This window comes from Heterocephalus glaber, unplaced genomic scaffold, assembly GCF_053883595.1.
Source record: "Heterocephalus glaber isolate CG9 unplaced genomic scaffold, H.glaber_assembly_v1.0 deba00001564, whole genome shotgun sequence".
In the NCBI taxonomy this organism is placed as follows: Eukaryota; Metazoa; Chordata; class Mammalia; order Rodentia; family Bathyergidae; genus Heterocephalus; species Heterocephalus glaber.
This window is the reverse complement of record NW_028258351.1, coordinates 16,330,161-16,346,631: the sequence shown is the minus strand read 5'-3', so window position 1 is coordinate 16,346,631 and position 16,471 is coordinate 16,330,161. Positions and strand designations below refer to the sequence as shown.

Sequence of the window (16,471 nt, the reverse complement as noted above, 5' to 3'; positions counted from 1 at the left end):
GGTTCAGGAGCCCCAGGGTTTGATGCTCGGCCGTCTCAACCAGCCACGAAAACGTGGGTCGCCAAGCGGACTGGATCACCTGGGGCCGCTCTGACCCCCGGGTCTCGGACTACCCCGGCGTAGGGTGGAGTCGGTCTGGGTGATGTTCTCAGGTCCTCGCGGCCCTGTACAGGCGGGCCCGGGACCACCACTCTGGACTCCGCGCTGCAGGTAGAGGAGGGGCGAGCGATTCCTGGGGTTGTCTTGGCTGCTAGTGGGTAAGGAGGAGTCTCAGAGGGCCGAGGAGGCGCCGGGAGCCGCAGGTACGCGATGTTTGGGGAAGAAATATTAATGGGTCTTCAAGCAGATACCAGCCCAAGGCTTAGAAATCTACTAAATGAATGAGCATACAGCCAGAGCTTTTCCTGAGAGTAAAAACACACAAACCGTATTCAGTTTCAAGTGACCTTGAGATTCTTATGGTTTGGAATAAAGTTGGGCTTCCTTATCTTCAGCCATTCTATACCAGCTTCTTGCTTTGTAGCATATCCGTCCACCACCTGCAAAATTATTTTCATATTTTTCTTCAAATACATTCATTTTACATGTAGCATATTTATTTTGAAAGGTGACTTTGCATCACTACCAGAAATGGGAAATTAGTATCAGATGTGGGATAAAAGTCACCGTAAAGATAAATAAAATTAGACAAAGAAACATAAAAGTTAATTTTGTGGGCCAGGGATTTAGCTCAGTGGTTCCACCGCCTGCCTCGAAAACACAAGGTCCCAAGTTCGATCCGCGGTACCAAAAAAAAAAAAAAAAAGTTAATGTTGATCAAAAACAATGAGATAAAATTAATAAAAAATATAACCTATTGTTTCACAATTTACGTCTGAAAGCAGGTTGCTCGGTAAGATGAACAAACCTGTTTATGATAAGTAGATGTTGTTAAAGATCACTTTTTTTTTTTAGTTTTGGTGTTTATCAATACTAGGAACCTCAACTCACTAGTAAACATTTAGAAAGATTAAAAGATATAGTTACTCCCCCCAAAAAGTAATGATTTTTCTCCAGTGGGAGACCTAAGAAGTATAATCGTCCTGTGGATCCAGGAAGGACAGGAGAACCTGAGAAGGTGAACCCCAGAAGTCTCTAGCACGAAGTGCTTTCATTACCTGGCTTTATCTCTGACTCTTTCACCCTGGAATTGAGAGTTAAAATCAGGAAAACAAGTCGATCATTCAGAAACCACAATGAGTTTCCTCCTGAATGTGTCTAAGTCTCTTCCTAGGCCTCTTCCTGTATGGATCCTGAATGGGCAGGTGTGGGAAGATGAACTTCTGACAAACACCCCCAAAGTCCCTCTGAATCCACTGAGATGAAAAATAGGAAAGAAAAATCCAGGAGATTCAGTAATTGTCAAGTAGGACTTCTAGAAGGAAAGAAAAAATGGCAAAACAATGCTGAATGACAACAAAAAAAAAATGGTAAAACAACAGTAGTGGCTTGATCTGAAAACTGAAGTCTTTAGTTTGAAAGACCCATCTGAGGGGCCAGGGATTTAGCTCAGTGGTTTCGCTGCCTGTTGCACAAGCACAATTCGATCCCCGGTACCGAAAATAAATAAATAAATGAAAGACCCATCTGAAATACACACACCCTTTATATATATTTACACCTGTTCTGGTGGAAATTTTTAATTCAAATAATTTTTTTAAAGGAATGAAGTGGTTCTTAGAAATGATGCTAGAATAATGTCTTCAAAATTCTAGAGAAGACTATTTCATATCTGGAATCGTATAACCAGTCAAAACATGTCATGTATGAGAGAAAAATAAAGATATTTTTCAGCATGCTGGTATTCAAACAGCTGTCCATACACTCTTTGAAAAAAAATTACTAAAAGAAAAAGTACAGATATCGCTTCTCGGCCTTTTGGCTAAGATCAACGGTAGAAAAAGTACAGATCCCAGAAAGAGGAAGACATTGGATATAAGAAACAGTGGAACCTACTCCAATGGTATGATGAAAAGAAACCTCAGTATAATAGCTGTATAACTAAAAAACACAAAAGGCTATGTTAATGGTGTGTGCATTTATTACATTATATTTCCTATTGTTATTTTAGAGTGTATCTCTACATACATATGCCTTAAAAAGTTTACTGTAAAGCAGCATGCTGTGTTATGCTGGCAGCAGCCTCATGCATTCATATTTACCAAGTCTCCTGATTATATCATTTCTCTTGTGTTTGTTTTAATCTCATGTTTTGTTCAGCATGACTGTAGGAGCAATAGGAGATATACATATACATATATATATATATATCACATATCACATAGGTGTGTATAGTAGGCTATACCATAGGGGTATAGCAGGGTTTGTGGAAGTACTCTAGGATGTTCATACAACAAAATCACCTAACAACACATTTCCTAGAACATGTCCCCATCATTGAGCAACATATGGTTATAGGTAAAGTAGGGATAATAATAGTATTAATTTATAAAATAGCAGTAAATATTTATGAATTAATACATTTAAAGCACAACTAAACGTGACATAATAGAACTAATAAAAATTACTTATATCTATAATTCCAAGTTTAAAGTTTATATTTGTTAAATACCTTCATTGTTCTTACATGTTATAAATTTGAGTTTGTATAAAATAAGCTTATATCACCTTCATGTCTTTTATATGTTGAGGTTCTGTGCAGGATTTCAACTAAAAAAACAATCCAGTCATTCAATGGAGTTGTTAGTCATGTGATGCCCACTAACCATTCCCAGTATTTTTCACTAACTGATCTAGTCAGTCAACTCCTTTGACCCCTAACTTGACCCTTAGCAGACCTGAAGTCTAATCCTGGCTCTGAACCACCTTGCTTGTGTGACCTTGGGCATGACCCTTTACCACTTGTCTCCCTCTCTTCCTCTGCAATTGAGAGGTATAAACTACATGATTTCTAAGACTTGCTTTCCTATTTTATTTTATTTATTTTAGGTACTGGAGGTTGAACCGAGGGCCTCCACTGAGCTACATCTCTAGCCCTTTTTATGTTTTTTTATTATGAAACAGGGTCTTGCCAGCTTGCCCAGGCTGGGCTCAAATTTAAGATCCTCCTGCCTCAGCCTCAAGAGTGCCAGATTATAGGCATGTGCCACCATGCCTGGTTGCTTATTTGGATTTCTTTTTTTCTTTTCTTTTTTTTTTTCTCTTGGAAAAGAAAGGAGTTTCTTCTAAAAGCAACAAGTAACTTCTCATTATCAGTTATGAAAGTTACTACTGAATCTTTGGAAGCCCAGTACTCTGAGCCACATGGATTTGTTTTCTTAGAACTATATCTCTCGAACTTGAGCCTGAGTCAGATATACTTGGAAGGGATTTGTTAAATACAGATTGCTGGAGGGCTGGGGATTTAGCTCAGTGGTGCCGTCACCTGCCTCACAAGCACAAGGTCCCGAATTTGATCCTCAGTACCAAAAAAATAAAAAATACAGATTGCCGGGCCCACTGCCACAGTTTCTGATTCAGTAGGCAGAAGTGGCCCAGGAATCTGCATTTCTAACAAGTTCCCAGATGACACCGAGCTGCTTTTGTGTTTCAGTCTGTTTTTGCACCATGTGGCACAGCACCTTGTGGTCTTCAGCAGAGTAAGAAATATCCCTATTTTTCCTCACCTTCCAGTCTGCAGGTTTGGCACACTTGAACCCCTCAGCAATCATCTCAGACACTCAAAAGGCAAAATAAGAAACTAGCATTATTTTCTCTGTGCTTTATAGAGTCAGGAAGGCTGAGGTGATTGTAATTGTCTAATTGAAACCAAAAAATTGCTTTCCAAAATGCTCACTAAACTTTGTGTTTTTTCTCAATTTCTTCCCTAAGTCAGAAATGTAGGAAGTGGCCCTTTGCTCTCCAGTTTCTTCAACAGACCAATCAGTGCTTGACTTCATCACTGTTTCTTCAACACCTAAGATTAACATATTAATTGAAAAATAACAGTCATTATCTTCATCCTTCCAGACTGTCATAGCAAAATACATAAACTAAGTAAACTGAATTTTTTTGAAATTAACAATTCTGCCTTCATCAGGAACTATATAGTACACAATCGGTATAGATTACATTCACTGAAAATTGCTTTAAAAATGGATTTATGCTAATACTGAAAAGATTATATCACATAAAATAGGCACTGAGTAATCTGTTTTTATTGAGTCACAAAATTAAAGATATGTGGTTAAACTGGATAGTATTTTCTAATAAAATATCAGATCTTCCCAGAAAAGTAAATTTTGAGGTCTTTTTCTTCCCTTGAAGGGCGTTTCTTCCATATAAAGTTGTATTTAACAAATTTTACAAAGAAGTCCACACTGTGGCAGAATATACCTGAATACAAAGTTGTCTTTGTTCTCAATGATGAAATTATCAGACAATCAAGAAGATCTGGCCGGGGAATTAGCTCAGTGGTGCCGCTGCCTGCCTCAAAAGCAAAAGGTCCCAAGTTCAATCCCCAGTACCAAAAAGTAAAGATCTGAAGGTCCAGTTTCCAGGAGAGGAAGATGGTAATGGATACCAGTATAAGCCAGGCCTTCTGCAAAAATTTCAAAAATGGTCTGACCCCTTGAGTTCTGAAAGGTATTTTAAAATTAGCGTTATATAGTAAAAGCTGTGTTAATTATTGTTAGTCACCTTAAATGTTAATCACAGACTTACTAATTGCAAACATCATAACTATTTCTTACTATCCTACTTAAAAGTACAGCTAGGATGCAAAACATATGTTTATTGTTTGTAAATTCCTATCTGCTGGCATGTATGTGGGTCAAGGCAAGTCTGATTGGGCCAAACCCTAGAAAACATAAATATATTTATTCTCCTTGTAGTATTTGGCACATCCTAGTGTTTGCTAATAGTTTTAATGGTGTCTGCTATAGAATCTTGGCAGACACCACCCAGCATCCTCAGAATGCAGAGAGTACCCCAATAACCTGAATCAGGAGGTGCTGGCTGCAGAATAGCTTCCCAGACCCAATGGCAAACCTGCTGAATCAGAACTGAGGCACCAGGACCTGACACCTGCAGCTGTCCCCTCCCCATGCCTTCCCTGGGGTTTCACTTTTCGACAGGAAAGAGAACATCAATCTAAAATTCCTTTTGCACTTGGGCTGGTTTCCTTTGCTGATCTGATTCAAGCATAACTTTTTGTACTGGTACTGTGAGTTCATTGAATAGATCCCTTGTATTTTAGGAGAAGAAATGCAGTCCCTCATTGTTCAGCATCACCGTGGCCATGGCAGCTCTGAGAACAAACCAGCTTGGATTTCACCCTTGAGGATTAACATTTCACAGGCAAGAAAGCTGCCTGAAAGTCAAGATGAGGTAGGGCAAAGTGTGCACCAGGCTCCTTGTGTGGTCCGCTTGTCTTTTGTCATTTGTCAGGCACAGCAGCTGAGCCTATGAATCTAATGAGGTAGCCATAGTCAAGAGCCAAACTAACTGCAAGATGCTATCCTGGAGAGCAGAGCAAAGGCTGCTGACCCTCAATCGGCCTAGTTCGTGATCAACTTCACATCTGGGATTGTAGAAGGGGAACATTTTCTCTCCTATCCTTTTATGTTAAGTGATTGGCCCATCTACAAATTAAACTGATAAAACACATTAACTAACAGGAAGAAAGGCCTTCAATTTTTTTTTTTTTTTTTTTGATCCCGGGGATCAAACTCCAGACCTTGTGCTTGCAAGGCAGGTGGTGGCACCACTGAGCTAAACCCCCGCCCCCAAGGCCTTCAATTTTTAATTGATGTTAATACTTTTCACAAGCTTCACAAAAAACGAAAGTCAAAACTCAAAGAAGTGGTTAGACTTAGGGGCTTACATATCATTTTAACAAAGGGTGACAAACTATGGGAAGGTAACCAGACAAAGGAAAGGGGTTTGGGGCTTCTAGGGCCAATAAACTTGTGGGAAAGTGCCTAGGAAATAGAGAAAACCAATGGAAGACAGAGGGGGCATCGTCCTCAAAGGAATATTTATCCCCTCCTACTACACAGAAAGGGGGAAAGCAGAAAATTTTTCCTACACCTGTTGTTTCTTCATTGCTCATGGCTCAAAATGATCCATCTGTCAAGGTGGCATCTTGAGGGTTGGCATATTCTGGCCCTCTTCAGGATCGTCAGCCCATCTAGCTGGAGAGAAGCTGGACAGGACTGGTGCAAAGGGATAGTTTCCTGCAGTTTCCGAGAATCCTGTCCACAACCCCTGTGCAGAACAGCTGGCCTGAGCCCTGGTGAGGCTTGCGGTCCTCTCACGCCTGAATTGCTGTGCACCAAGTTATGAACCTGGAGGAAACTAAAGGAGCGGAGTCAGTGTGGCCACCAGGTAGAGCAGCTCTGTAGGAAGAGAGACTTGTGAAAACCAAGGCTCACAGTTCAAATGGCTGAAAATGAAATAGTAATTTGTAATCGTTTTGTGATCTATACAGATAAACCATACCTTCAGATGAACCTAATCTGTGACTATTAAGTGAAGTCTAAAATCTAAGCCAGGACCTAAACACAAGGAAACCATGATGATCCACTAGAGAGCAGTATGGTCACTCGAGTCTAGGACTAAGCTCAGAAGAGCAGAGGAAGGGAATTTGTTTTTAAATTTGTGACGAGAACTGCTTAGAGTGAAACAAAAAACCATTTTTATTGTAACAGGTTTTTCTCTATGACATGAAAACTATCAAGAAGTATTTTGGGTGTTTTTTAAAATCTAAATGATGTTTTTTTAAGAAGCACTTAGAAGGAAACAGACTTGCTCTCATTTAGTTGCTATGTTGTTCTGTTGCTATGTGGTGTAGTAGAGGCTACAAACAAAATCAAGGAGATTGTATTTCCTATACCTCAGCCATTGGAAAAGCTTCCGCCCCATGTCCAGTTGTGCCTGGAGCTACAAAGTTTGCAGGAGAGTTAAATTGGGAAAGGTAATAACAGTGATCATTAGCTGTTTTTTTTTTTTTAACTGTGAGTACTGGGCTGGTTGCTTCACATGGATTATCTGTCTAAGCCTCACAGCAGCTCTATGAGTTAGGTACTATTATTATCATCTTCATGTGCCAGATGAGGAAACTAGGGCTCGAGAGGACTGCTTGTCCACGGGACACAGCTCTCCACGGCAGAGCTGGGATACAAGCTGGACAGGCAGACTCTAGACTGAGCTATTTCCAAGCAATTAGTGGCACAAACAAAAGTAGAGGACAGCTCTCTTTGCTACAATCTAAAAAGTGATTATAATGTTGCCAAAGATAGATATGAGCAGGAATGGGTAGAAGAAAACTTTAGAAGGCAAGGAGAAAGAGATGTGACTGTATTTCCAAACACACAAGTTCATGCCTAGAAACAAGAACATTCCAGGCTGAGCTGGGATGCCCCATCTATGCCAATTATGCATAGTGCCTGAGCAGCCCAGATGCAGGAGGATTTTCTCACTGCTGCCTCAAAAGCCGAAGAGCCCTGGGATCCATGGACTTTTGGCCTTCCCAGGAGATGGCCACAGAAGACTGCTTCTGACTTCAGGGCACAGACTAGGATAGAGAGAATGTCATGTAAATCCCCAGAGCCCTTAATCAATTCATCCCACAATTATAAGAATAATTATAATTCCTTCCACTTGAATACTCAAATGCTAGGACTACACTAAGCATTTTACTTGCTCACAACAGCTCTGTGAGATGGGAACTCTGTCCACTCTCTGAGAGTTTCACAGGCTGGTCTCTTTCACAGGGGCTTCATCATGTAAGGCCTGTGGAGGTCCATGAGTGAGGACAACATCTTGCACACAAACTGGTTTTCCTAACCACCTTCCCCCCATCTATGAGCAGACAGCTGATTCTGTTTTTAAAATGCATCTATGCAGATCATGGCAGATTGCTCACCTCTCCCTTCTAAAACTCCACAGAAATGGCAATTAAGATATGATGAACATGTGAACCTATGAGGGACTAAAAATGCAAGAAGAGACAAGCACAGCTGAGAGTTCCACACATTTGGAAGATGGTGGGGAGTAGGAACTGACTTGGCAGAGCTGGGGAACATCAGCTCCCTGGCACATAAAGAGACTCCAAGCAGCAGAGGGCACTGGCCTTGCAAAGCTCTAGGTTCTGACACTCAGACACCAGGTGGGGATGAGACATGGAACCAAAGCAAGGGATACGTGGTTTGCTCAAGGTGACTCGTCTCTCTTTTTCCTCTACTTTTAAAAGTGAGCAGCATCCCCAGCCCATGGGCTTACCCTAGCAATCTCCACCCACTCAGCATGCCCCTCCCCATCCCCACTGCCACAGAGATCTGAGATGTCCTTTTGAATAACTAATTGGCTCCTAAGAAAAGACCTCCAAATTCTGACATTTTAGAGTCCTACCCCATATGAAGATAGAATAAAAGTATTTCAGACAAAGACTCAAATTTTACCTCACAGGTAAAATTAATATTAATCCACTTAAGTAGTTACTGCAGGATGTGTACCAACAAAATGAGACAGTAAACTAATAAAGATGATGTGGAACTTGGACTTATGGGATACAACACAGGAAAGCAATGACAGAAACCTCAAGAATGACAGCAGATGGAGAGTCCAGGGCAGAGTGAAAGGATATCAGGAGGGAGGAACTCAAGGAATCAAAGAAAGTGACATGATTGAGGACATAGAAAATAGTGTCCAGAAACATTGAAGCACTGGAGGGGCAGTGAATATGAGACTACTAAGCAAATATAAAACAAACAATGATTAATTCCAGGAAATAAGAGAATGACTCATGCAAAAGCACCTCATGTAGAAGTGAGCCTAGTGCATTTAAGGACTTGTGAGGAGAGGGAGGGAGGACCTAAGAAGGAAAGAAGACCAGACAGTGAGGTCAAAGAAAAAAGAGGGGTCAGGACATGGAGGCCTTGTAGACCACTATGAGACCTGGGCATTTTCTCTGAGTGAAATAGCTGCTACAGGGTTTAAGCAGAGGGGTGACATGATCTAATTCATCGTTATCAGTATTATTCTCCCTGATGTATTGAGAATAAACTGTAGGAGGGAATAGGTGGAAACAAGATACTACTGTAGTTAGGAGGTGGCTCTGGCTTGGACCAGGGTACTAGCATTGCGGGTGGTAAAAAGCAGTTGGATTCTGGGTAGACTTGGAAGGCAGAGCCAAAATATTTCTAGATATATTTGATGTGAGGTATGAAAGAAAGAGAAAAATCAAAAGTGGTCTGAGCAAGGCGAAGGTGAAGTTGCAGTTGCATGAGATGGAGAGACCACAGCTGGACCAATGTTGCTGAACCAATCTAAACAGAGTGATGTCAAACAAGAATCAGTTATGGTTATTAGAGCTTGGGGTCCCAGCAGTTGACTGGGCTCAGCTAGGTAGTTCTCTCTTGGTGGCTGGAGCTAGAGTCATCTCAAATCCCTCCACACTCAACATATATGTCTGGTGCCTCTACCAGAAGATTGAGAGCTGGGGGTGGGCCAGCTCGAGCTCCTGGGGCTTCTCTCTATATCATCATGTAATCTCTCCAGACTGGCAACTTTAGAACAGCCGGGCTTCTCTTGTGGAGGCTCAGGAATCCAAAGAGGCAGTCCCGTAAAGACAGGAAAGCTGTGTCAACTTTTATGATCCAGCATCAGAAGCAACCCAGTGTCACTTCGGTGGTGTCACCATGTCGAAGGAGAAGAGGGACCAGATCCCCCTTTCCTGATTGGAGGAAAGGCAAAGAATTTGGGGCTGTGTTTTATAACCTCCAACAGCAGGTTTGAGGGAGAAGATAAGTGTCCAGATGGGGAACATTATGAGTTGAGCACTGTTTGCATAGTCCTAATAAAGTAAACACTTACTATCAATTTAACCAAAGTTATGATATGACCACATTGTGGGGGGATTGAGCGGAAAGAAGTGGTGGGGTCACTGTATGGAGAGCCAAGTTTTCATCCCCTGTGCCAGGAAACCAATGGGCGTATACAAAGGAAAAATCAAGAAAGAATAAAACATTGTCAATTAGAAATACAAAATAAATACAAAGGGGAATTCTATACAGAAGAGGTAAGGAGAGTTTCTTCTAGGAGCAAGATGGGAGGAGAATGAAGAAAAGGGAAGGGAACTAGTATTTTTTAAATATATTTTTAATACTCTTTGACTCTGTGTGTGTGTGTGTGTGTGTGTGTGTGTGTGTCTGTGTGTGTGTGTTACTGAGGATAGAATCCAGGGCCTTCCCACTGAGGTATAGCCCCAAAGTGCTCACACTACAGGAGGACACTATGACCCACAAGGACCAGTGCAGCTTTTCCAGCCTCTGATTCATCTTGCTAACCCTCTCCCCAGTCCATGGAAACTGGTGGGGCAGGGCTGATTCCCATGGCTAAGAAAATTATGGTTTGGAGAGTTCGTATTTTCCTTAAAATGTAAAGTGGAGACTAGAAGCCAGGCCTCCTGGCTTACAGTTTTATGGTCTTTCCATAATAAAAATGGTGGCTGCCGTCACTGAAAATGACAGTGTTGGGGTGGGATGGAGGCCGAGGCAGGGAAGGACCAGGTTCCTGGAAGAAAAGTCTATCCTTCTAAATTAAGTGCATTATTTTTCCTGAATAAAAACACGCCTGTCATGAAATCCCCTGCTAGCAAAAAGATACTTGATACAGCAACTATGATGGCCCCTGGCTGAAAATACTCCATTTCCCCTTAGTCACCCTCCTCAGGCCAGCATAAGCTTGCTGGATAAAGTAACAGAAAGAAACAAGCAGATGTCCTGTGAAATGACCTCCCCAGCTAGAAGGAAAGCTGCAGCCAGGGGCAAGGGGACAAGGTCTGGACAGAACCTTGGTTTCTCCTGCCCTCGGAGTGACACCAATCTAGGCCCTAGAGAATCAGACCCTGTTAAGGGGGCACCTGGGAGGACAGGAGGAAATGCTGCTGTGGGAAGCAGAATGAGCCCTCGGCAGCCCGCAGAGCCAGCTAACCCTTGAGCTCATGGTTATGTGTGCACAAAACCCTGCTCTGGCTATGTCAAAGCTCATTTAAAGTGACTTCAGTGACTGGCAAATGCAGTCCCCAAATTTGCCAATGTACAATGATACAGTCGCCACGATGTTGGGGCAATTTCCATGCTGGGCAAAACAACCCTGCGGCAGCCAGGTCCTCAGGATCCACCAAGCACATCCTCTGAGCAAATGCTGTCCAAGGCCCTAATGGCAGCAGGGAGGGACCCAATCGAAGTCCTTCTCTGCACCCAGGATAACAGAGCAGACTCCACCAACCACCACATGTGTCTCTTGCCCTACCCCATGGCTAATCCCATCCACGTCACTAGGCCCCGCTAAGAACACCTATTTATTCTGCTGGGGTGGTGTTTTGTTCATCAGATAATGTTCACCAACAGAACATTCCTTGGCTCCCAAAACAAGTAGAGGGGAAGCTGCACTCTGCCTCCCCCTCATGGGCCTTGCTTTTTGACGAACCACAGCAGCTTCCTATAGGGCCTCTGACCTGGCTTCTCAGGGCCTCAACATCCTAACCTGAATGTGATTTCCTTTCTTTCTTTTTTTGTTTTCCAATTTCATCATAATGACTGAAGGGAGGAGACTGGTGCTTTCCCCTGCAATACTAATTAGTATTTGTTGTCCAGGAAGTGATGCTGCCCTTTGGGGCTGAAATCTGAACCTTTTAACCACTGGGGTTTCTAGCTGAGTCTGGAGAAGCTGAGTTACAGCTTGTTGCCCTCAGCTTCACTATTCACATCTGCCAAATAAAGAAATGTCACCTGGAGCACAACCCCAGCCCCAGCAGCCTCCTCCCATGGACTGATTCTGGAAATTCTATGGGGCTGGAAGTGAAGAAATCTTTTGAGTATTTTTGGTTGGTTTTTTTTTTGAGGCAGGTTCTCACTATGTAGCCCAAGTTGGCCTCAAACTCACAATCCTGTGCCTCAGCCCCTTGAGTGCTGATACTGCAGGTGTGTGCAACCTCACCCCAGTGAAAGTGAAGCAATCTTGAATAAGAAGGTCACACTGGAAACAAACCCAATGGCACCTTCAAGATCCTCCTGCCTCAGCCTTCCAGAGTGTTGGGATTACAGGCATGCACTATGATGTTCTGTCGTACAGCTGAAAATAAGCACTTGACCTTTGGAAAGTAGGACTGAGCAGCCATTTCTTCCTGCGTTTAGTGGGCTCCTAGCAATCTGCTGGCCGCAGCATCAGCCATCCATTCAGAACATGGCCTGGAGCACTGGCCAGACCATGCGGGGAACCTGGAGTCCAGGGTTAAAACAAGATCAGAGAGTGACAATGCCCTAGAAACAGATGGCAGAGGGGTGAAAGCCTTCCCAAGAACATGATGTTTAGTCTGAGCTCTGGATACCAAGTAGGAGGGGTACAAGTGAACCGAGCAGAGGAAACAGGGAAGAGCGGGGGCTGGAGGAACCTGGCCAGGTTAGGCAGCTTTCAGTGCACCACTAAGGCATTGTTTATCCCTGGGACAATGGAAATGCATTCAATGGAGTTGGTGCCAGGAGCAGATTTGCATTTTAAGAGGATCGGTCTAGTTCCAACGGAGTGAATGGTTAGAGGACAAGATTGCAGGCCTAGAAGCCAGATTTAAGAGTAAGTCATTCTAACCCAGGTGAGAAGGGATAGGAGCTGAATAAGGTAATAGACAGTGTGGATAGAGGGAGGGGGACGGAGAGTCACAGGAATCCTTATAGTATATAAAGGGCTCTTGAAAATCAAGGGAAGTCAGAAAAATGGACAAAATACAAAGGGTTCCATAGAAAAAGACACATAAGTGGACCATAAACATGAAAATGTGTTCATCCACACTCACAAGAGTAATACAAGTTGAAACTACACTGAAACCATTTGTAGCTGGGTGTGGTGGTGCACACTTGTGATCAAAACACTTGGGAGGCTGAGGCAGGAGGATCATCATGAATTTGAGGCCAGCATGGGTTACATGAGTTCAAGGCCAGCCTGAAAAAAAAAACATTTGTCACCTAGCAGGCAGACAAAAATTCAAAAGTCTGACAATTGCCATGGGGGAAAGCAGATATTCTTGTTGGAGCACAAAATGATACCTCTCCTATGAAGAAGAACTTGACAATATCTAACAAAATTATATATATTTATATATGTGTATATATATATATATATCCTTTAATCTAGCAGTGTCATTTCTGGGAGATGACCCTGAAGTTACACCCCACAAATGCAAAACAACATATGCACAAAGCTATCAACCAGCACTCTTTGTCATGGTGAAATACTGGAAATTACTTAGTTGCTCTTGCATAGGAAACTGGCTGAATAAACTATGAACTATCTTCACAGTGTAGTGCTGCGCATGCATTCTGTGAAGATGAGGAAGATTTCTGTGAAATGGTTTCACATGTTAATAAAAATAAAAGGTGCTAGGCTGAGAATATAGATCAGGGGCAGAGTGCTTGCTTGGCACACGTAAGGTCCTAGGTTTGATTCTCAGCACCACAAAAAAATAAAAAATAAAAAGTAAGTGCTATAGTTTGGATCTGGAATGTCCCCCAAAGCCTCATGTGTTAAAGGCGTGGCCCCCAGCCCATGCCATTGGGAGGTGGCAGAACCTTTAAGAGCCGGGAAGGAGTGGCCCCTAAGGGGGTGGTGGAACCCTGGGCTCTTCCTCTCTCCTTCACCTCCCTGCCATGAGGTCAGTGGCTTTGTGGTCCTCCACCATGATAAGCTGCCTCACCAAAGGCCCAAAAGCAATGGTGCCAACCAGCAATGGACTAAAATTTCCAAGGCTGGATGCCAAAATAGACCAGTCCTCTTTATAAGTACATTTAACTCAGGTATTTGTTATAGTAACAGCAAGGTGACGAACACAGCAAGGTAGAGGTCAGTCATTTCCTGGGGTCTATAAGGGACAGGTTCCAGGACTCTCTTCAGGTACCAGAATCTGCAGATACTCAAGTCTCTTATGGAAAATGGCACAGTCAATCTCTTATGGAAAATTGCATTCTATATACTTTAAATTATTTATACCTAATGCAACATTTTATAAATAGATGTTACATTGCTCTGTTTAGGAAATAATGACAAGGAAAATTCTGTACATGGGTAGCACAGGCATATTTTTTTTTTAATATTTTCAAACTATGGTTGGTTGAATCCACAGATGGAGAAACCACAGATGTGGAGGGCCAACTCTATATGCTGTGCTAGCTTTTGTGTTAAAGAAAGGAAAATAGAAACATAGGTATGTATTTTAATTATTGTTGTGGAAGGAAGAAAGGAAGGGAAGAAGGGGAAAAAGAAAGACACACTGGGAAGATAAATCAGAAAGAAGGAATAGGAATGGGAGTATAGCTTTTTATATCACTTAGACTTCTATACTAGGTAAAGAATTTGCATTTTCAAAACCAAAATGATGGAAATAAACCCTCAATTGAACACAAACAGAAACCAATGAACATAACTCCAGATCAAGTTCATAACATGACTTCTAAGAGAAAAAAAATAATGCAACTAACTTTTGTTTATTTGTGTTTTGAGACAGGGTCTCAAATTCAAGGCTGGCTTTGAACTCAACTCATTATGTAGCCCAGGCTGGCCTCAAACTCTTGGTGATCCTCCTGCCTGAGCCTCCTGAGTTGGTGGAATTACAGGTGTGTGCCAACACACCCAGCCACAGGTAACTTGAATCCACTACTCTGTGTACCCTTAGAGAAGATATTCTAAGGGACTGGGCATGGTGGCAGACACCTATAACCCTAGCACTTTGGAGGCTGAGGCAGAAGGACTACAAGTTCAAATCCTCCAGCCTGGGCTACATATCAGGTTTAAAGTTAGTCTGGACTACATAGCAAAGCCCTGTCTCAAGAAAAGGAGGAGGAAGAGAAAGAAAAGGAGGAGGAGGAAGAGGAGGAGGAGAAGGAGGAGGAAGAGGAGGAGGAGGAGGAGGAAGGAGAGGAAAAAGAGTTATAGTAATTGTTGCTATTTTTGTTATTCTAGGGGTGGAAGGTGGTCCAAAGAAGTCCCAACCCTCAGTGGGTTTGCTGTTAGCAGTGGTATCAGTTTAAACATTCTGAAACTATTGTCTGTGTGTTGTAGTATGGAAGAAATTCAGAAATACATTGAAATTGTTTGCAATTGGGATTGTTGGAGAAAACGTAAAATGAATATTGAATAAAGTATAGGTGAAGCTTGTGGTGCTGAATTTAAATGGGAGGTATCAGTATACTTACAGTCCCCTCCATATAAAATTTCTTAGCTCTGTTCACTGAAGAACATGATACCCAGTTGTAATGGGCACATCTAGTTCTTGGATCTTGATTGAGAAATGCGATTCCCCACTATAAGAGACTAGGATTGCTTGAAGAAATGGCTGATTCCAAGGTTAGGGCAAGGAAGGTCAAAGGTCAGTCTGGAGCATCCAGTGCCAGAAATTAAAGAAGTGCTCAAAAAGTCATGAGGCCATGGAAAGCACACAAGAGCTATCTTCTCTCACAGGACAAACTGCACAATGTAAGCACCAAAACAAATTGACAATAAGGGATTACAACACATTAACTTTTTTAAAAGTCCATGAGTCCATAGTGATACTAATGTATAGGGAGGAAAAGAAAGATCTTTACAGAAGGATACGAGCTATAAATACAAAACAAACGATAGATTTTTAAATCATCATTTTCATTCTTTGATATACAGATTTAGGTGAAAATCATCAACCGATAACCCTAAAGGTACTGATGAAAGGTTGTTGGATGTGTTAGCTTTCTATCACTGTGACAAAATACCTGAAAAAGTTGACTCAATGAAAGAAGGATTTATTTTGGCTCACAGTTTTAGAGGTTTCTGTCCATGGTTGGCTGGCATCATGGCAGAAGTTTGTGGTGGAGAAATGACGTGTACCTCATGGCACCAAGGAAGCAGAGAGAGAAAGGAAGGATCCAGAGATGAAGGAACTGGGGACCAGATATTGTCCCCAAGCTCACATCCCCATGATCCATTCCCTTCAACTAGATCCCAACTCTGTTTCCTTCACCTCCCAATAAGGCCATTAAATTTTTATTTCATCAATGTACTCATTCACTTGCTAAAGTCAGAGCCCTGATGATCCAATCAGTTGCCAAAACCCATCAGCAACCAAATCTCCAACACCATGAGCCTTGCGGGTACGTATACATATCCAAACCATAACGTGTGGAAGCAAGATATTCACTTGGTCTCAAGAGCATCACCTACAGTTTTAATTACAGTAGGAAAGGATGCAGTGAGTGGTCTGGTGGACACCTTCTGACCACATGGCTACCAAGAGGCAAAACCAGGGTTCCTCCTGTGATGATACATAAATATCCATCACCAAGGTACCATTTGTGTCCAGTGTGGCTCACCAGAATTTAATCAGGATGAAACAGACATATTGATATTGAATGTATTATTCATCACAACTGGTTCTTGTCATCTGAAGGCAATCAATGACCAAGCA

General features: G+C 42.3%; 1 long non-coding RNA gene across 1 annotated transcript; it reads left to right on the top strand.

The window, feature by feature from the left end:
• The first annotated feature begins 2 nt into the window (after positions 1-2).
• Positions 3-15,539, top strand: LOC147823878 (uncharacterized). The gene is made up of 4 exons (XR_015443200.1): positions 3-210; positions 5,237-5,367; positions 14,540-14,674; positions 14,995-15,539. It is a non-coding gene; the product is annotated as an uncharacterized LOC147823878 (long non-coding RNA).
• The last annotated feature ends 932 nt before the right edge of the window (positions 15,540-16,471 follow it).